Source organism: Chelonia mydas, chromosome 18, assembly GCF_015237465.2.
Source record: "Chelonia mydas isolate rCheMyd1 chromosome 18, rCheMyd1.pri.v2, whole genome shotgun sequence".
Taxonomy (NCBI): Eukaryota; Metazoa; Chordata; order Testudines; family Cheloniidae; genus Chelonia; species Chelonia mydas.
In genome coordinates, this window is record NC_051258.2 from 12203564 (window position 1) to 12226182 (window position 22619).

The window sequence follows — 22619 nt, forward strand, 5'->3', positions numbered from 1 at the left end:
GAACTTCACTATTGTTGCTATTTCCGATTTTCAGGAAAACCACCCAGTCTCTGTAAATTGTAGTTAAACACAGAATCAAAACAAATTAGAGAATGAAGCAGGGAGGTAAAAGTCCCCTCTGCGCCTGGGATATCGTGTTGGAAGCTCCATTGCTTGGGACTTTTAAAATTATACTATCTATCTACAAAAAGAAAAGGAGGACTTGTGGCACCTTAGAGACTAACAAATTTATCTGAGCATAAGCTTTCGTGAGCTACAGCTCACTTCAGCTGTAGCTCACGAAAGCTTATGCTCAAATAAATTTGTTAGTCTCTAAGGTGCCACAAGTCCTCCTTTTCTTTTTGCGGATACAGACTAACACGGCTGCTACTCTGAAAACTCTCTACCTAGACTCTTTTATAAAATCCATTATCGTAGTACCTGAGGACTTCACACAAAATAAAACTTTTATTCTTGCAACACCTCTGTGAGGGAGGGAAGTATTGCTGTCCCCCCATTTTACAGTTGGGAAAGTGATGCACAGAGAGATTAAAGTGACTTATCCAAGATCACACAAGCTAGGTCTGTTCTACAGACCTATATCGGTATAACTATGTCACACTGGGGTGTGAAAAATCCATACCCCTGAACAAAGCAGTTATAACAACCTAATCCACCCCCTCCCCCTAGTGTAGTCAGTGCTATGTCGACCAGAAGACTTCTCCCACCAACATAGCGACTGCCTCTCGGGGAGGTGGATTAACTACGCTGACGGGAAAAGCTCTCCCATCAGCACAGTAGCGTCTTCACTAAAGCACTACAGCAGTTGTGCCGCTGTAGCCCCGTACATGAAGACAAGCCCACAGTTAGTCTGTGGGAGAGCTGGGAACTGACCCCCAATCTGCTACGTCCCAGCCCTGTGCCTTAACTACAAGGCCAGCACTTCCTGGATAAAACACGAGGATAACATAGGGTAGGGAAAAACCCTGCATTAGCTGGGAGATGGATTAAATGAGCTATTAAAACCCTTTTATCTCCAACATACGCTCCCGTTAGGGCACTTTGTTCATTCCCCATCCTGTGTGGGTATTGTTCCCTACAATAATACTCGCCAGAGCTTCACCCAGTTCAGTGACTCAAGCAACAGGATTTTCACTAGTTCTCTGAAGGTAGAATTGGTTTTGAGGAGAAAACGTCACGCTAGGAAAGGATAAGAAACTTTATCCCTGCCCCAGCAGAAAAAAATGTTGAGTAAAATTCTTTTGTCGGTTTCAAAAGCTGGCTTCACTATCACTTTGTCTGATAGACTGGCCCCAGGGGCTGTCGCCACACCTACACTTCTACAGAGACAAACAAGCGGGTTTTTTCCCCTCCCCTCCCTGTTTCTGTTGAAAAGCAAACAAAATAAAACTGGCTGACTTTGTTTAATTGCCATGAATCACCTGCCTGCATGATGCCTATATCAAATCACATAACTGAAAGGAAGACCTATCAGCAGGTATCCTGAAATGACATTACAGTCCTGTTCCTGAAAGCCACTAAGTCACCTGTTCTCATAAGAACATGGTCACAGTTTAAAAGAATCACCATAGAAGCATCCTGGAATCTGATCCACATCAATGATTCCACCTGTTCAGAGTCAGTTCCACGCACTGCTACCTGGGTCCTTTTAATCCAGATGCCAGTACTGTTTTTCCTCCAACAGGCAGTCCTTTGAAAAAGTTCATAGAGTTTCATACATATCACTGGGGTCAAAGGTACAATCCCTTGATCCTTCTCCTTCCATAGTCCTTGATAAAGGGCCAACATCAGGTCAATTTCAGCTTAAGGTTTTACCAAAACCCAAAGTCAATAGAAACATCTCTGTGATTTTTTTTCTTCATTTAAATGAAGTCATTTATTTGGATCTGAACACTTTCCAGATGCACTTGTAACTCCAGTATTGTACAAGCACATGTGAACCTGAATGTCAACATGAAAATGACCAGTCTAGTTTAATTGTCAAACAGAGAAAGGAAAAAAGTAAAGCAATTTTCAAACTAATTTAGAGTGCTTTGAATTATTTCCACTTTAATAATCTACGGCACTGTTAATTACACAACTGAGAACTATTTATTTATTTATTTCTGTACAACTGTTTAATGTGCCAGAGGTCCCTCTAAGCAGCATTCGGACTTGACAACAGTGCCTTCCTCTCAGTTATCTTGCCCTAAATTAAGAGAAAACCTGATTGACAGCACAAGGCTAAATATTCAGCTAAGCACCCAGGAAGGAAAGGGTTAAAAATGGCATACTATTTTCCCTGGACATTAAAAAACCCCCTGGCAGCAGTTTCTCTTCCTGGGCTTTTGGAGTCTATAATAAAATAAAGTGTAATGGAGGAGAGGAGGGCAATGTCAGAGGGTGAGGGTTTGGGAAAGAGGTTGTTAAGTATCTCCCTCTCCTCAGCCATGTTTACTCTATTTACAGGACCCTGAGTGACTGATATATGGACAGAGGGAGAATGAGCAGGCAGTTGCTGCCTCCCCAAATATCAGAGTGGAGGGGGAGACACCCTCAAACGCCTAAAACCCTCAAACTCTCTGTAAAGTGCTCAAAATTAAAAAGGCGGACGGAGAGACTCAGCCAGGGAAAGAAGAAAAAGTAAAACAGGAGGAAAATTTTTATTTATTATTAACATTTTGTTGGAACAGTGGAGTGCAATAAGGACTCTCAGAGCCGTTAAAAGTCGTTGGGTGACCTGCAGACCCCTATTTCCCAGAGCCTTGTATAAAATTGAATTTTTTAAACATAAATTACACGTAATGACGACACTGTAAAAACTAACAGTAATGGAAAGCTGTGCTGTATTTCATTAGCCTGTATTATTCCATGCCACCTGATCCAGCCGGGCCTTGTTTATGAGTTAGTGTGTTAGCAGATGCCGATGGAAGCATTTGCTTCGACCTTGCTCTTCTCATTGGGGCATGAAATTACGACGGCAGCACCTTGATATTACAGCCATAAATACAGTAAACTGCAAATTTAAGCCAACGGCTCCTATTGTCTCCGAACATAAAGCTGATCGGTATTTATTTAAAAGGAGAACGAAAAAAAATATTATATATCACCTTGTTTATGGGTCTGATCCCCTCCCCCCCTTAATCTGCCTTATTCACTTGGTTAAATACTAAACAAACAAACTAAATCCTCCCTATTTTCTACTGATTATATATTCTCATGAAATGAGTATTGTTTTCATAAAACTGGATCAAAGTATTTTCACCCTGAACAAGAAGGGTCTGGCTGCTGGTTTAGTGCATCTTTAAAGGAAAAACCAGGAACACGTGCTGCAACTTTTCGTCTTTGTTTCTAAATGTGAGAAGTTCAAAATATACTATGAAAAAGTTGCTACTGGTCACTCAGTGGGGGCGGGGGGGTGTTTGTGTGTGTGAGAGAGAGAGACAGAGACACACACACACACATTGTGTATGTTTTCCTCCAGTTATCTTCTGTTTTAAAATATGGTCCTTGTTAATGCTATTTCAAAAGGTGGCAGCAAAAGAACAAAAACAGAAAAATAAATTTACAAAATAAAAAATAGGCACACACAAGAAAATGGTAGGTCTCTCCCCTTAAGAAGCAGGAAAAGCTTGGAGCATCATCTCCCATGGGCATTTTGGGTAAATACCCATGCACTAAGATGCCCACACAATATATTAAATATAGGAGAGAAAAAAATCAACACAAAGGCAAAAGGACACTGGGTTATTGCAAAGCATATCACAGCATAAATCACAGCATTATAAGCTAGTGCAAAATGTATTTCACTGGTGGTTTAAAGGAGAGGAGACACAGTTTTGCCTGTCATAAGAGAGGTCAGGTCTTCCTCTTCTAATGCAAAGAGAGCTCTCCATTTGTATGAAGTATGTTATCTCTGTCCCACCCAGGAAAAAAGGGAGGGATAGCCAAAGCAAAGGCTTCCAGTACTAAATTATACATTTCAGGGGCCCAAATTAGATTAAATAAATCACTAGAAATAGAGTATAGGGAACAATCATGGAGGAGAAGGAGGAAGTGGTTTGATTATGTGATGTAATATAGGAGGTCTTATCTATTTCAAAATTCTGTGAGGCTGCCAGATGCAGTATCACGGCCTCAACAGGATTTGAATTCATCACCTTTGAATCAACAGACTGCTTGCTCAGTTTGATTGTCACAGATTTTGCACAAGATCAGACAGGATCAGAAGTGCTCATGGTCTTAGTTACAGAGCGCTCAAAGTTTTGTCCCTGAATATGGTCAAATTCCTATGTCACTACTATATGCAAAACCAGATGGGGACCTCTCTCTTTCTTAGCTCCTTACAAGGAGGCACTTGTCTATTAGACGTACCAAGTCTTTCTAGGTAGTGGTAAAACCAGCAAACAAGACAGAAGTGAGCTACCCCTCTATGTAACCTATCCCTCTATGTAACCTATATAGAGAGGTTTCAGAGTAACAGCCGTGTTAGTCTGTATTCGCAAAAAGAAAAGGAGTACTTGTGGCACCTTAGAGACTAACCAATTTATTTGAGCGTAAGCTTTCGTAGCTCACAAAAGCTTATGCTCAAATAAATTGGTTAGTCTCTAAGGTGCCACAAGTACTCCTTTTCTTATATAGAGAGGGAGGGAGAATTTCCAAACCTCCGCTCCCATATTTATTTTTAGATCTCTTGCCTACAGCCTTTCATTTCTATCATCAGAAATTTGATAACAGAATGATGGGGCAAGCAAGGGGAGAAGACAGTTTCTGCCCACTAGAGATAGGCTTCATCCAGCATGGAAGGGAAAGCATATCTGGCTAAGGTGAAAGCTAAAGTCACAACAAAGGGCTGTGAGGCAGCACCCTCTATTGTGTACCTGACTCAGAGAGAAGATGGCCTGAGACTGCCACATGCAGGGCCAAGAGCCTCAAGAAAACAGAAGTGATTTTCAATGCATCTCCACACTGAGGTTAAGGGAGTCCACGGCAGGAACCCAATTCCAAGGTAGAGTAATTTACCAAGAATGGAAGATGATCGAGACTAAATCTTCTCAGGAACATTTGCTTGAGGGCCAGCATGTAAATCCACCCCCTAAAAACCCCAGATAACAGAGGAGGTTAGATGCTAACCTAATAAGCCTAATGCTCTCATAATATAAACACTTACTACCACTACAACTAGGCCTCCTTGGAAATGGGGCTCTGTATTCAGAGAAATAGACTCCTGATGCACCTAGCAGCTAATTCCTGTTCCAAAACATCAGATCGCATACTGTGGTCAGAGTCCTTGCACATGGACAGCTGGCAGGTCACATGGTGCTGGCTCCTCCTCCTCATTACTTTATTTGTATTACAGTAGTGCCTAGAGCCCCCAACAGAGATCAGGGCCCTGTCGTGCTAGGTGTTGTCCATACACATAGTGGGGGGAACTGTCTGCCTAAAAGCTCACAGTCTAAACAGACAAGATAGAGCAAGGGTGAGGGAAGAAAGACAGGGGAGGTGACTTGGCCAAGGTCACAAAGCAGGTCAATGGCAGAGCTAGGCACAGAACCCTCTTCCCATGAGTCCTAGTCTAGTGCCCTGTCCACTGAACCATGGTGCTCCTTTTTTCCAAGCTGATACTACAGGCATCAAAAGGGTCTAGGTACCTGTAAAAGTTGCTGGAACAAGGAGCGGAGGCCAACCTAGCTGCCTCCATTACGGCCCATGACTAAAATAATAGGAAGAGGAAAAGAGGAGGAAGTAACAGGAGGTGCCATTGGGGATCTTAGACAACAGCAGGACTACTAAGGCCACCACCAGGAGAAGCTGATGGGAGAAGAGCAGGGAACCAGGAAGCATGTGAAGGGGAGTCAGTGGACAGATTATCAAGGGGAGTAGGTATCTGAGCAGCATACAAAGTGAGCTGGAACAAGAGGGAAGGGTACCTAGAGACTGGGTAGCATGTTCAGGGAGTCAGAAGCCAAGAGCTATAGCACACAGGCAGGGGAGAAGGGAACCAGACAGCAAAGAGGCATGTATGTGGAGAGAGAGGACTCAGTTGATTTGTTGTATCCACCTGCTTTTTCTGGTCTTTTACTTAAGATTGTAAATTCTTTGGTGCAGGGACTCTTGTTCTGTGTCTGGACAGCAGTGGGCACAATAGGGCCTCGATCCATCAGTGGAACTCCTTGGTGCTATCACAATACAAAGAATATAAAACAACAATGCATGGAAGGGGAAGATGACATTAAGAACAGATAAAAACACAGTGTGATCAGTTGTTTGGTTGGGTTTTTTTAAGGACAAAAAGGTAATTGCATTAAACACAATTAAATTACAACAATATTTTTCTAATCCTAATTTTTCTGGTAAGCAATTGCTATAATTGTCACAGGGATGCTGTGTGACTGGAAATGAAATTGGAAAGTAGTCCATGAAACCTATTCTTTGCTAAAGTGGGGACCATGCTAACAACTAATGTTCCGAAGGATCCAGGAGGAAAAGGCTATGGGCTCGCTTCTCTGACACGTGAATAGTTTTTGGTCTACACGGCACACAAATTAATCAGCTATTGGGGGTGAAGAGGCGGGGAAGAAAACCCTCACCAAATCTTAGTTTAAAAAAGTTAGCTATAGAAACAGCATGGCTGCCAATCTTAACAAGAAACAGGTTGAAAAACTTTCATACAGTTCCTAAGTGTGAAACAAATGTCCATCCTTAACTCCTTAAAAGTTATTTAGTAGCAGAGAATGATGAGAACAATACTGACGTTTGGCCGATGTACAGTCAGAGAGAACTTTTTTTCTGGGTGGGAGAGGAGAAAATGTCAGTATTTTGGGGGTACGGAGGGAAAAGTTTGAGGTTCTCTTTCAAAATCAGGTGACACCAAAAAAAAAAAAAAAACAATTTCAGAAGGATTTTTTTTAAGTCTTATCTTTAGAATTAAAATATTAAACTATATTTTCAGCTCATATGACCTGACCCACATCAAACAGTTGCATCTTCAAGGCACAACCTGCCACGCTGATCCCTTCAGGACCTAGGCTGACTGATACGGTGGGAGGGATAGCTCAGTAGTTTGAGCATTGGCCTGCTAAACCCAGGGTTGTGAGTTCAATCCTTGAGGGAGCCATTTAGGGATCTGGGGCAAAAATTGGGGATTGACCCTGCTTTGAGCAGGGGGTTGGACTAGATGACCTCCTGCGGTCCCTTCCAACCCTGATATTCTATGAGGAACATCACTACAGAATTCCAGCACAGAAGATGAGGGAGGCAGAGGGAACTCAAACAGTAACTTTGTTATTGCAGGGGAGCTGTAGCAAAAGCTTAAGTGGCTCCTTTGTTGAGGTGCTCAATGGTCACCTCTGAAGACTCTGTCTTTACAAGGTGACTTGCTCCCAGAACTGAAAACTGAAAGCACAGGCCTCCAATAGTCCAAGGTATGAGAATTGTGGCCACATATGGACCTTTCTTCAAAGTTCCCATGTAAGATCAAATTAACTTGAAGAGGAAACATTTTGAATGGTAGAGAGAAGAGGCATCATTTTATAGATTGACAGGTTTGGTTAACTCTTTTGGTCAGGATTCCCTTGCTGGAAAGTGGTTCTGGAGTTCGCCCTCATTTTCCAATCGTCCCCAAATTTTCATAAATAAACTTTTATAAAAATTCCAGTTTCTTCTGTAGGTTTATCCACTTATGCCACATGGCTCTGCATCTCTTGAAAGACTTGGAATGAATTTGGATCAGAAAATTCACATCGACCTGCGGGACTGGAAGACTAGTATGAAACTCCAAACCCAGAGTTTTTGAAGTCTGAGGTTTCGGAGTAACAAATCTTACAGAAGTACTGGTGATGCCTTGCTGGCAAACTCAGGGCATATTAAAGAATCATTTAACAGGATTTGTTAGGAAGTCTGGGGTATAGCAGAATTTCTATATGAAAGAATGAGAAATATTTTCTTCAGTTGCTATTCCTGGTTCTTTATTTTACTCTAGAATTTCTGATGGCTCCACTAGCAAGGGAATCTGGCATATTTTACATTAAACAATGGCTACCAGGGAGTACTCTCTACAGCCTAAGGTTGATTGGAATGTATTTGCCTTGATGTTTCTTGCTGCCTCTGTTACTATCAACATTTTAAACTTCACAAATGAACCAACTAAACAAATCAGCCTAGGCTAATGCCAAGAAAAAACATCTAAAATGTGTAGCTGTTGACCCTTTTAAGTGTGCGATAGGCAGAGACGTACCAAAGGCACATTAAGTCACATACAATATTGCCATGTATATTATGCCTTCCTTACACATCAGGAAGTGTTGCTATAATGGGGTGAGCACAATTACCTACTACTGCCCATTCCCAAAGCCACGGGAGAATGTTCTAATGAAATGAACACAGGATGGAAGCCAGGAACTAGAGAGTTTTAAATCCTTCTCTGTCACAGATTCCCTCTATGCATCATGCAAGTCACCTCACCTTTCTGCCTCAATTTGCCCATCTGTAATATGGGGATAATGTTGCACACCTATATACTTCATCAGGGTATTGAAGGGGATTAACTTGATAAGGAAAAATCCATCTAAGTGGTAGGTATTATTATGGCACCTCTGATTTGCATCTCCCTGAAAGTGAGAGACATGCCAATATATTCATATGAGGAAGCGTGGTAGCTAGTATTCATTACAAATCATGCCTGGTTTCTTTATTCTTTTTTGTTTTAGATACATCTTTTAAATGCCATTAAAACAATGTTTGTTGAATGCTAGTACAAAGCTAGCCACCTGTAAAATTAAAGGCTGATGGTGCCAATAAAAGGGTTGAAATACATTCTATTTAAGAGGTTCCTGCATTGTAATTTTAAAATATATTTTTAAATTATATCTACCTACCCTTCACAATTCTGTTGGTTACCTCATATGCATTTAGAAAACAACTATCTATGTCATCACACAGGACACTGATCTCGGGGGGGGTAAGACACAGCAGCAGATGAACTTTTAAGAAACAAAAATTTTGTATTTGGGTTATGTGTACTTAGTAACAAAGGAGAAAGGAAGAAAGACAGAAAATAAAGGGGACATGCAAATCTAATGGAAAATGTTCCATTTAGACAAAAGAGCGTTTTTTTCCATGAGTCTTCAGCAGCTCTTCAGAGTTCTGAATAAAACTAAAGAAGTCTGGATAAATTGCCCAAAAGACGACTCATGCTAACAATAGTAAAAATAACGAAGCAGTGGAAAATATTATGGTGACTACACAAACGCACACAGCGTACTCAACTGGTAAGGTATAAAAGGAGTTTCATCATTGCTCTCTCTGGGCATACACAAAACATGGTTCTCTAGGGTTACGATTACCATGCCAAATATACCTTCGGAGTTTTCTTTCTTGTATAATAAAAAGCCTTTGGGTTCTATTAAAATCAGGTTTCTGGGGTGAACACTCAATTGTGATTTCAAGATTTGCTTTCCATGAACAGTGGTTGTTTTCTGCCAGCGAACTCATTGGCTGGAATCTTCACAGAATGCAAACAAAAGAGAGGCAACAACATGGTCGAAGTAAATTCATTTAATAACTGGCATGAATATTCAGAAACATTTGTGTGTATGTTAGTGAGCATCCGTTAGACTAGATGGTGGGGCAGCTGGAGGGTCTGGAGATTTTCCAGTATCCTTTCACATTGTGCCAGGACAGGTCTTGAAGTTCTGGTGTCTGGAAATACTCTCTAGACAAATGAAACAAATATAGTAGGGGGATGAGAAGAGGCAGACAGACCCTAGATGGCACTAAACAGGAAAGTATCAGGGGGTAGCCGTGTTAGTCTGTACCCACAAAAACAACAAGGAGTCCGATAGCACCTTAAAGACTAACAGATTTATTTGAGCATAAACTTTCGTGGGTAAAAACCCCACTTCTTCAGATGCGGCCGAGCCTGTGGATGGTCAACGTAAACAAACTGTCTCGCGGCGCACAAGTGGATTACCCCGACGGGGCATGCACAGCCCACGGGCTGCAGGTTGCCCACCTCTGCTTTACAGTCACTGCAGTGTCTGAAGTTCATCAGAATGACTCCATTCACTTCTTCCCCTATTTTCTCCCTGGTTTTCGTTAATTGTTCCTCTTGCCTGTCCCAGGCAGCCTGGCATGAAGCAAGTTCTGCCTTTATGATGCAATACCTGGAACTAGGTGAGGCCCTAACTCCTCTGATAACTTAACCAACAGGCAACAGCAGCTTGCGTTCTTATTGACAGCACACAGGTGCTAGTAAATACCAACCCCCAGGGTATTCTCTGTAAACACATAGCCGCCGCCGCCCCCTTCTCCCCGCAGCTCCTAACACACACATGCTCGCTTTACCGACACTGAACTCACACCTCACAAACAAATTATTTAACTACTCTGTTCCCCAAGGGATACAGTGATCATTTCAAATGCAGCTCCCTGCTCGCCTCTCACATACACGCAACAGCCTGATAGGTTAAATGCTGCCATTTAATTACCGTAATGGAAGCTGCTATTTTTTGGTTCCTCTGAACTCCTCTTCTCTCTCGCTCTTTTTAAACACACTCAGAGTCATCTTTTAAACATGTATTTTATATTTCTGGGTTTAACTGCTGCATGCTCCTGGTTACTCTAGGAGTGGGAGCAGGGATATTCTTCACTTAAGATATGAGAAACTGGTCTTTTAAATGCCCAAAGAGAGGGATTGGGGGAAATGTAGCAGAAAGGGGCATATGCCAAGCATTATAGAGACAGCCTGCCCTTTCATCTACTTACATGATTCTGTTTGGACTGTGGGGAATACAACTAGTTACAAACGAAGCTGGGGCCTGTAGAAGGAAATACATAAAAATAGTCTGAGAAATTATGCTGTCTCAATAACAACACATTGATTTATATTGGCACCTTAGCACAATATGGTGGTTTAAGCTCAGGACTGGGAGCAAGGAACTCCTTTATTCTAATTCCAGATCTGGTACACTGACTCCTTAACCTCTGTACCTCAGTTTCTTCATCTGTAAAATGGGGATAATAATACTTTCCGCCTACCTCCCAGCAGTTTCCTGAGGATTAACATTTGTAAAATGCTTTTAAAATGAAAAGGGCTAATCAGATAAGGAAGTACAATCAGAACGGAGTGTAGAAAAGGAGATAATAATGCTTCGTTTCCACACAGTGTGTTCTGAGGATTAGCTAATGTTTGTACAGTGCTTTCAACATGTAAATCGCTCTAGAAGTGCAGGATATAAATTTGTTAACTTCCTGGCCATACTGCAAAGTATCTCTTCTTGCAGGAATTTAGGGAGGGGGCTGAGGGATTATTATAGTTTATTACTGGGGAGGAGTATAATTGTGATATTATGAGACTACATCAATAATGATTTATTCTTTGTAGTGTATGGTAATTAGAAAGCACCTAAGAGCAAAATATAGGCATTTATAGTCAAAATTAATGTTTTACATGTTCTCATGCCTCAGCATTCCTAGAAAATACCAGAGCTATATATCCGCCCCCTAAATTGGAAATGCTTCCATGGCAGTACAGAATTCTGCCAACAGGCAAGATTTAGATATGCGATTTGTTCAGTGGCCTCCAGCCACAGTCCAATGTCCTATCTCTTTGTGCAGGGACACAACCCAGCCTCCCTCTGGAGTAAGGCCACCTACTGGCACCCCTACCCACCCCCCAATGGAATCTTAAAGGTGAGGCAGGGCAGCAGAGGCACAGACAAATTTAATTTTGTCTATCACCATAAAAAGGGACATTTCCACATGGACAGCAAGGACATGAATATCGTGTGTATGCAGGGGCAGGGGGGAATTATAAACGCATTTTTGGCGAAATTCAATAAAGCTGATTCCACTGCATAAGGTCAGCAATTTACTTTAAAAAATGATATGATTGCAACTTTTAATATAACCCATGTATTTGCTGCAAGATGTTCTAGAAGATTGTGTAATGTAACCATCCGACCGCTCCACAGGAGCAGAGATCACCCCATTTACCCTTTATTGTCTTGATAAAAGCAATGCACATTTGCACAATATGACAAAGTCAACAGTTTTTACTTAAGAGAGCCTCAGATTTAATAGAGAACGAATTCTCCTCTCATATCCTACGGCTGGGGGTCTGTTCTGGGCTAGGATCCATCAGAAAGAGTCAGAAAGAACAAACTCAAGACTTAACTCTCCTCCTATCCAAGGAGGGTCCTCCCCAGGTTAAAATTAGTGAGGGAGTGGTGGGAAGCAGAAAAGAATAATGGGATTATAGCAACATGAGCACTCAGTCCCCTTGTCACTACAAAAGATGTGGTCTATTACACAACAAAACTGTGGTCCAGGAGAGCCCACAGATTAAATTAACATGGAGACAATTCATCTCCCGCATCCCACCCCAGGCAGGGCAGCACCAATATGAGTGGGATGGGTTTCATTGGAAGAGTAACATGGCATGTCTAGATTACATTCCCCACTCCACCCCAGGGGAGAGGGCTGTCCCTCCAGAACTGGAAGAGAAAGTTCATTCATGAATGGGTTACAGACTGAATTTCCCTGGGCTGGATGGCCATGGAGACTGAACTCCTCCTTCAATCCAAAAACATATTTTTATACAAGCGTACATAGATCTCTTTGGCTGTCTGAAGGTGAAGCTTGTTTCAAAGGTCAGAGCTCCAGGGTTAGATTAGGATTGCATGCAATCTGCTTGAGCCTTGGCATTCTGACAAACTTCCCCTGCCTTATACGTCCGATTGAGGTAAATTCTCTCTCTGAAAGTGCAGTTCAAAAATCACGCATTGCAGGATACACACTTGTTTAGCAACTTTGCTATGAGGATCCCAAATCCCTTTATAAATGTGAATGGGTTAAAGCTCAGCATGCCTGTGAGGTGGAAGTAATCATCATTATCCCCATTTTATAGATGAGGATGCTGAGGCCCAGAGAGATTATGTTACTTGCCTCAGATCATGCAAGAAGTTCATGGCAGAGACAGGAACAGAACCTAGATATCCTGACACCTGGTCCTGAGCTTTAACCATCACACCAGCCTACCTCTAGCTGCCCTATATTTATTGTCTCACTCAAGGATATCCACAGTTAAATTTGCTAAATACATACATCAAAAGATGACTTTCCTGTCACTGCTGCAATCTCAACCTAGGGTCTGAAGATCTAGCTTTGTTCTCCTTGCCCAGCATCATCAATACTAAAGACTCAAAACTCAGAATTTAGCTGACAATTTGATCCAGAATGGAATCCAGCTCATGCTGCCATCGTGGTATTAGCTCTGCAGTGCTAACAGGAATGGAAACAAGGTTTTGACAGTAAACAAGGCCAGTATGACTCAAAACACACACAGGAAGCAAAAGGAGCTAATTTTGCAAAGTCACTTTTAACCACTTCTACATTACATAGTTATTGTCAGAAAGCCAAAATGAAAGTCACTATTAAAACAGTAACATTCCATTTATTTGTTAAAATAAAGACTACATCTGGAGCAAACACAACTTTCTAGGCACTGTCTGAGTGTGTTCTGGGCACTGTATAAATGTATTCCAATTTACCAATACTTTGCAAACTATGAACACACAACACAGGTGCTGATGGACCCTGCTCCACTGAAATACTGCTGAATTTCCTGGACGACAAGTGAACTGGGAGAAATGGGAATTGTGCCTGATTCTTCACTCACTGTACTATAAATGAAATCAGCTCTCTTTTTCTGTGGAATGCACATCTAAATGGCTCAAGTGTGTCACAGGGTGAGCCTGAAGTAAGAGAGAGGCTATTACCACTAATGTGACTTGTACCCTCTGTTATGGAACAAATAAACGAGCATTTTAAGGATGTCAAATCTGTGAGTCTCTCTCCCTCAATGGATTCTTCTGCAATATCATTAAAACATCAAACGGGTGCTTCATGCAATGCACTTTCCAGAGCCTTGCACAGAAACCAGATGAAAAAGTCACAGCAATTTTCATCTTTTCGACATGAAACTGCAAAGCACTTATCAAACCCCACTGGAAATGTTACTTAAGGGTCATGCTGTCAAGGTTGGTTGGCCCTAAGTTTGCCCTTCCTTTTTCCTTCTTCTGTCTTTTTGCAGGTCCAAGTGGGGGTTCCCCCCATCAGCAAATGCTGCAGTTCAAAGCCAGCAGCCTAGCACATCATGAGCAACCCTGCAAGCATGAAACAGGGTGTGCTGCTCTGCTTCTGGGAGCAAGCCTACAAAAATAAACAATTAGATACTTATTTGGTTGCAGGAAGAACTTTCGTAAAGAAGCATTTCAGTTCCAAGTAGAGCTGGTCAAAAATTTTCCAAAAAACATTTTTCCATTAGAAAATGCTGATTCAACTAAACAGAAACATTTCACAGGAAGACCTCAGTTTCATTGACGGTTTCAATGAGAAGTTATCCAAACATTCTGTTTTGAGAACATCAAAATATTCTGTTTCAATTTCATCATTTTGACTTTTATATTATGTTTTATTACATCAGTCCCTTATATTATACATTATAATAGCAAGAAAATATTTTGGAATACTAAAATTTGCAAAAAATTCTGAATTTTCAATTTTTCATTCCAATTCAATACCTCAGAATTTCCAATAGGACAGAAATTTCATTTTTCAACCAGCTCTAATTTCAACCTTTTACAGTGTTATACAAAGCAACTTTTAAAAAAAATTATTATGCGTCCCTTGACCACAGTGGGGTTTCAAACACAAAGAGATCATTTCTAAAGTCTCCTGACCTGCACTAAATGTTTAGAGGCATTCACTATGCTTCCCAGTCCCATTCTTGATTCCATCCCTGATATTTCCCATCAAAAATAAACACTGGGTGATTTTTCAACAATTGATAACATTTCTGCTAAGCAAAGCCCATGCGTCAGAACATAAGATGATCTCTTGCAGTGATTGGGAAGGATCTCCCCTTCTTTTGTCTCCAGCATCAACAAGCAGCTATCCCAGAAGTTGCATGTTTTTTGTCATCTCTTGAATCCCAGGCACTGGCCATAATCAGAGGCAGGATGTGAATCATTCTCCCCATTAATATGGGGGTCCAGTAGCTTGCCCCCTATCTTTCTTCCAAATCTTCCAAATATCCCTCATCCTAAAAGCTCCACCTTTTTCCAAAAGCTCAGCAGCCCCAAGGAATAGCCCTATCTAATCGACTCCCCGGGATATCCTAACAGTTGATCGGTTGGTGAAGCTTTGCTGGCATTGCTGTTGCACATTTCCTCTTGGCACAAAGCTGAGAAAATCTGTAGAGTTCATGACAAGTTCAGATAACACAAGCAGTGGGAAAATTGATGGGGGAAGAGTCAGCATGATGAATAGGCTGGCACAGAACACCAGATGATGGATATGCACATACGAGACTGGCAGGATACGGAGACATCTCTTCTTAGCAGATGGATGGAGATTCTCAATCATTTTCAGGAAAAAAAATTAAACTAACAACATAGAGCTATGGTACTAATCTCCAACTCATGAATGCATTTGTACTATTGGGTCATGAGCAACCTGCAGCAGGAATCTTCTGTGTATATGCTGAACATTATCAGCATTGGGCAAACATTAGCAGAGTGCCAAGAGCAGATGTGACTGCAGATAACTTGGATTCAAATGGAAACTGTTGCAAGTTTGCTAGTGCTGAAAAACACGTTCAGTCTCTCACTCTTCATTCTATGGCTCTGGATTGAGTCCTAGCGAGCCCATCAGATCTTGAAAGATAAACAGGGTAATGTTGGCTCAATGGCTCAGGGTAATGTTGGCGAGGACATCAAAGACCACTGTGATAAATGAAGCGGGGGGAGAGCTCCCTTTTATGGACACTCAGCCAGCCAGTAGCTCTAAAATCCCCCTTAGTAGCTGTTCTCTAATTGTTCTACCTGAAAAGGGCTAAAAAGTTTCACGGCTATGCATAGGTAAAAGGAAGTGAGTGGACACCTGGCCAGAAGAGCCAATGGAAAGGCTAGAACTTTTTAAAATTGAAAAATGACTCCCCTTTTGTCTGTCTGGGTTGTTCTCCGGGGAGAGGCGGACAGGACAGAGCTCTGCTGTAAGGGCTTGGGCCAGGAATGAAAACCCATCAGTATCATACCTAGAAACTACTCATTTGAAACCCCAGATATGTAAGTAGATCAGGAAATGTCTAAGACGACGCAATTAGGTTTATCTCTTTTATTCCTTTATGGCTTGTGGATTCCTCTGTGCTAACCCCAGGTGCTTTTTGTTTTGCTTGTAACCTTTAAGCTGGACCTCAAGAAAGTTATTCTTGATGCTTTATCCTTGTAGTTTTTTTTTTTTTAAATCTAGCAAATGCCTAAGTTCCAAGATGTATTTTCTTTCTTTTTTTTTAATTAATAAAATTTACCTTTTTTAAGAAGAGAATTGGATTTTTGTGTCTTAAGAGATTTGTGCACAGGTTGTTTAATTAGCTGGTGGGAACAGCTGATTTCTTTTCTTTTTTTCCTTTCTCAGCTCTTCCCCAGAGGGCAGGTGAAAGGGCTTGATGGTACCCCACAGGAAGGAATTCCCAAGTGTGCCTTTCTGGGTTCTCAAAGGGGTTCTGCACTTGGGTGGTGGCAGCATCTACCCATCCAAGGTCAGAGAGAAGCTGTAATTTTGGGAGTTTAATACAAGCCTGGAGTGGCCAGTATTAATTTTTAGAATCCTTGCAGGCCCCCATCTTCTGCACTCAAAGTGCCACAGTGGGGAATTAGCCTTGACAACCACAACAATATTGCAGGAAGGGGTGTTGGGTATTCTTTCCTCAAACTTAATAAGGAGCCAGTGTCCCAGAATAATGTAAAAGGATACTGGGATGTGCCTTTCATATGAGACATAAAAACAGAGAACCCGACTCTTTGTGGTTACTGAAGATGCCATAGTGCCTTTCAAGTATCTTAGCAAATTTTTAACTCAGGTAATTACATTCTCCATCCCTACAAGCCTCCACCTGCAAGATCACTTGGATACAGTATTCTTCATTTCCTGTCCTAAAACTCTTGCAATAGCATTAAACAGCTGCTGCATTCTACCTTCAAGGTGGCTCCATTTCAATGGTAGGTGAAGTGATCTCTCATCATAACCCTTTTATACCTCTCAAGAGGGTGTTGAGTGTCTAAATCAGCTGATGGGTGTAATGTGCTCCAAGAGCCTCAGATGAAATGCACTACAGAAATGTAGACAATTATTTACTTTGCAAATACTCTGTTTCCACGTGAAAGTGCCATCCAACCTCTCTTCAGCACTCTTGTTTTATCTGTCTACAAAGGTTTTTATCATATCTGAGCAGCTGTTCTAAACTTCTGAATCACTGTCTGGAGTAAGCATCCTCCCTGGTTTCGGCTATTCCATTCAGCTCTTTTCTCTGACTCTGGTCTGAGGTTGTTGGCTCCAGTTGTATTGCATGCATAATATACTGAGAATTCTCATGTAATTGCAAAGCAAACTAAAGTTACTAACAGCCACATTTCCAGCTCTGGCCTCTAGCTTTCCATCCCTTTTTTGTTGTCCATGCTAGTCATGGGGTCTGCACAGTCATTTGCACACACCACTTAGACGGCTGGACAGCCAGTTATCCAATCTGCATGTGTGATAAGGGATAAGCAACCACTAGCACAATCAGTTGCATGCACAGAAGTGGACACACAAAAAACAAAGGCTGGCTGAAAATCTGTCTCTTAATGCCTTTGCTCCATTTCTTGCCCCTCTCTTCCTAAATCCATATCCTGCTAAGTCAAGAGAGAATGACTAGACTAGTCTGGATATATGACCCCCTCTACACATCCCTGAGTCAAACTAAGTGTGTCTTCAAAAGCTGGAGGAGAGGACCTCCACAATCCTCCTGGGATGGGTGGATCTTGGCAGCACATTACTAACTGGATCTTTTTGCATGAGCTATCACTGGACTCCGTTGACTTGCAGTGCGTTTTGTGCTCAAGGAAAAGCTTGGTAAAAACTGTTCAAGCTTCACTGAGACATGTTAAAGAATTAATTACAAAGTAAAGCTGAAGGAGAAAATTAATTTTAGAAACACAAGAGGTTACTTTTCTTTTCCTCCCTTTTCTGGAGGTGGGGGAGGAAAGGCCGTTATTTTCACTGGCATCCTGGGGGCAGAAGCTGGGAGCTGTCCAGTCGATAACCTGGCCATCAGAACAAGGTTTGTAATTAAAAGGTCAGTGACCTGGAAAGCTAGGGCCTCACTCTCAGGGCTTCTCAGTAATGATGGAGCTATTAAATTAAGACGTATGAAATCAATGCTAAAAAAGCTTTCATGGTAACAAGATTCCATTCAAGGACATGCAAACTGCCTCATGAAATGGACTTAAATTATAAAAAAGGAAAGTAATAAAAGAGAGTTAAACTGAAATCTGCAGAAGAATTTACTCCCCTTAAAACTCTCCAACTACAGGCTGTGGCCCCTCCTCTCCCATCCTCAACGTGATCCACCACGGGTTTTCTGCAGCGGTTTGTCTTCAGCAAAGAGGCTGTTTAGTTACTGGTGGGGGTTCAACTTCCAGGAATGCAGTTGATTAAAAGGAGGAAGAGAAGGGAGCTGATTTTCTACAGCAGACTCCTGGATTGAGTACTTTTGTTTCCTAAGGAGTAAATACCTTTGGACCTTTTGTGGAGTGGGGCACTTAAAACTCCATAATTTATGCAATGCCTTTTTACCAGCATCTTAGGAGCCCTCACCTCCAGCTGCCTTCTATCCTCCAGTCTGACAACCACCTCCCACTTTTGTCATCTTCTTTACTTGAACTGCACTGAAAAAGCTGTGTGGAACCCACAGGCCACAGAGCCGTGGAAAAACTTTTGTATTTACTTGCTTCCTACAAGCCGAGGTAATGAAACAGATAAATAGACCCAACATGTTAAGGGCAAAGCTTCCCACTGACCTCCCGCTCATCTCATCAAACAGAAGTTTGACTCGGTTGGGAAGCAGGTGTATATGAACATACAAAGCACCAATCAAGGTAATAAGTGTTCTAAAGAGAGTTTCTGACCCCACACATTTCTGGATTTACTCTTCCCCAATGTAATTCAACAGCGACAGTAGTATATCTAAGGTACTTATAAAGCCCACATCACTGTAGTACCTGAGCACCTCACAATCTTGAATGAATTTATTCTCCTTATTCCCGTGTGATCGGGCAGTGCTATGATCTCCATTTTACAAATGGGGAACAGAGGCTAAGTATCTTGCCCAAGATCACACAGGAAGTCTATGACTGATCAGGGATTTAGACAGAGGCTCCCAAGCCAAAGGCTAGCACCCTAACCACTGGACCATCCTCCCTTCGCAGTCACATGTTACAGATTCAGAACACACAATTTTAACCCGCATGAGCTACTAGATGGGTAGTTGAGCATTACAGGACATCTGAGCTGCAACAGCTCAACAACAGACACATATCGACCAGGGTTTAAACCCCTGTCTAATTACTCCCCAGGCACCAATTCTCTGTGGCGTATCATCAGCAGGATCAGCTACTTGGACAAAAAACAAACAGCATCTTTTTTTCCCTTTCAGATACTCTGAAGGAAAACAGCTGCTTTTCCCCTTCATCTGAAGAAGTTCACAATAAAAAGGAGGAAATGTCATAAATTACACAAAATGCCAGTGTAAGCTTCAAAGAAAATGACAAATGATTCTAATAACTTCATGTTTCTCATTAATGTCTCTGAATTTAGAAAGTTTTAAAGTGTTCAAGACGATGCAGAAATCTCATTGAACTTTTGAAGGACCTTAAATACAGGACACTTTCTTCACGCTCTCCATCTTCATCAGGCTTATTACCCCAGGCCTGTAATATACGACCCCCAACCTCTTAACTTCACAGAAATAGGGGCAGCCTCCCTCCACTACCACCCAGCTGCTGTTTCACAAGAAAACAAACCCAACCCAGCTGATAATTCTAAAGTAACCTTCATTTCAGACTGAACTGACATGTACCCCTGGGACCACAATTTCTATATTAAATATTAAATAATGTTTAAAAAAAAAACAAAATTGGATTTGCCTTTTCAAGTCAAGATTATAATTCAAGGCAGTGTTTCACTGCAAGTTCCAGATGTGAAACTTCCTAAGCAAAGCTGAGACTGCAGTACCTGGGAGTACCCCTGCTGCCAGTGCTCTGACCCCTACATTCCCTACATCCACTCCTGCTGGAACAGATTGCAACTAGGGTAGCTGAGAGCTCCCCCACACCAGGGTATCAATCTCTTTCCTTACAGCTCTCAGAAAGCCAGTGGTCCTGCCCCATTCTCTGCAGCAAAATCTGCTGGAAGAAACTACATCCAGAACAACTGCAAAATCCTCCCAGGAGATGATGCCTCTATATTATTCCCTACAGAGATATGTACAAAGTTATTTTTAACATAGGGGTTCATAGAAATGTTTATATGATATGATATGATAGATATGCTCTGATATATGATACAATATATGATATAAGGAAGGAGTGTTGTCTAGGGGTTTGAACAGGGGACTGCTAGTCAGGACTCCTGGGTTCTCTTCTTAACTCTGTCACTGCCTTGCTGTGTGCCCTTGGGTCAGGCAGCTTAACCCTCTCAGGGTATGTATACACTGCAATAAACCACCCATGGCTGGCTCGTGTCAGTTGACTAGGGCTCACAGGGCTCAGGTTGCAGGGCTATAAAATTGTACTGTAGATGTTTGGTTGTGGGCTGAAGCCTAGGCTGTGGGACAGGTCGGCTGAGTGGTGTCGGTGGCCTGTGATACACAGGAAGTCCAACAAGATGATCTGGTGGTTCTTCCTGGCTTTAATCTCTATGATTCTCGAAGTCACAAGATCCTCGATGAAACATGCTGCAGACTTGCACAGTAATTACTAATGAATACGTGGACAGGATTTTTTCTCAGAGGATAAGTCTTGAAATTTCCACTCCAGGAAGTCCTGGTAGAATACGCTTTACTAGAATTCAGGAAAAACACTGGACAGTTACTTAGAATGCCAATGGGTAGGTCTCAGGATGTAAATGGAACTGAATACTCAACCATGTTAATTCTCCTACATATGCCCAGGGTTGAACTAGTCACATCTAGGGTTAGGAAAGAATTTTTCCTGCCCCTTAGGGCACAACTGGCATGATGCACATGTGCATCTCTTTGCTCTGGAGCATTGAGCAAAGGTAACATTATATGATCAAGTGGGCAGATCCCATATGATCAAGTTCCCAATGACTCCTGGGTGCAGGCATTGCTGGACTCTGTTCCTTCCTTTCTCCTACTGTTAAATTTCCATATGAGCAATTAGCGCAAAGGGGAGGGAGGGAATTAACAAACAGGAACAAACAGTTCTACCAAACAGTTTCTCCTCTTTGGTAATTATTAGCCAAGTAATTCACAAGAAGTATTAGTCGGGCCATAGTGTCTCTCTGCCTCCCTCTCCCCACCCCTCCTTTTCTCCCAGTCAGGGATTTATTAAAATTAAACAGATTAGATGGAGCTCCTGATACTAAAAACTGCTCAGCGAAGCCTGCGGTGGGGAAGTGCAGAGCAAACACCAGAGACATTTGTCTCTAAATTGCTCTAAATACCTTCTGCAAATGAAATTCTAACCCAGCTACGTTTAGAGAGAGAAAATGAGGAATAACTGGTCATTGTCAGCAGAAGAGAAGATCAGGCGGTTATAATATTGCACGATATACTGGGGGCTAAGAATCTCTCGGCAACAATAGATTTTTGTATCAGGTTACCCCGGGTAATCAGCACAGCTTTTAGGCTCAGCTTTCCCCTGCTTCATTGCTTCGATGATAGAGTTGAAATCCCCAAGCTTTTATGATAAATTACTCCCCGTAGGTCCACATATTTCAAGGAAAAACTCACAGAGCAGAGTGGCCAACAAGCTCCAAATTTTGCCATACTGGCAAATCCAATGCCATCCTGATGGCAGAGGAGGACAAACAACGCACCTAGCAGAGTTGCATCCCCTTCCTGGGCTGCTTTGTAACTGACACTAGGGCCAGCGGGGAAAGGACCCTATTCCAAATGATGTACCTGCAGAGAACTGTTTATGGCAAAGCTGTTAGAACCCAACTCCTACCGTTCCATCCTTAGTGCTTTCTGCCCCAAGATGAGCAGGGGTGCCTGTAAGTAGATTATCTCATGCCATCGAGTATCATGGATTTCACTAAACAATTCATATCTCCAGCCTGGATAATATATTCCTGGGGTTTCTTACTTTCCATAGCTCAAGGTGTTTGGCTGAAGAATTCAAATTACACTGTAATATTCACAACGCTAATGTAAAAATGGGTCCCCATTCCCCATAATTTTGGAGTTTGCACTTACACCACCCCCACCAGCACTTAAACTACCCTTTCTAACTCTGTAAAGCATGAAATTCACTCCAGGGCATGAGCCTCCTTATTATGTAAGTCCCACGCTAAGGACTTAAGGGATGTGGAAGGTTCTTGGCTGGGCAATCTGCACTGGAATAAACTTCACCTGAAATGTGCTAGTAAATTCCTAAATTGTTGTCTTAAAACTTCAGAACATCAAAAGAAAAAACATAGTTAGTTCCTTTATAAACAGAAGGGAAAACTATTATCAGGCTGTGGCCAAAGCAGGTTCCATTGGCTTGAGACAATATCAGATTTGTCAGGATCTGTCC

At 41.9% G+C, this 22619-nt stretch overlaps 1 protein-coding gene and 1 long non-coding RNA gene across 5 annotated transcripts in view; both read right to left on the reverse strand.

Moving 5' to 3' along the window:
• The window catches only part of PEX14 (peroxisomal biogenesis factor 14), a 196956-nt gene that overhangs the window by 120219 nt on the left and 54118 nt on the right, over positions 1-22619 (reverse strand). The window lies entirely within an intron of this gene.
• Positions 13339-21043, reverse strand: LOC122463244. Its single transcript, XR_006286413.1, has 2 exons — positions 18676-21043; positions 13339-14190 (listed from the first exon to the last, which is right to left on the reverse strand). It is a non-coding gene; the product is annotated as an uncharacterized LOC122463244 (long non-coding RNA).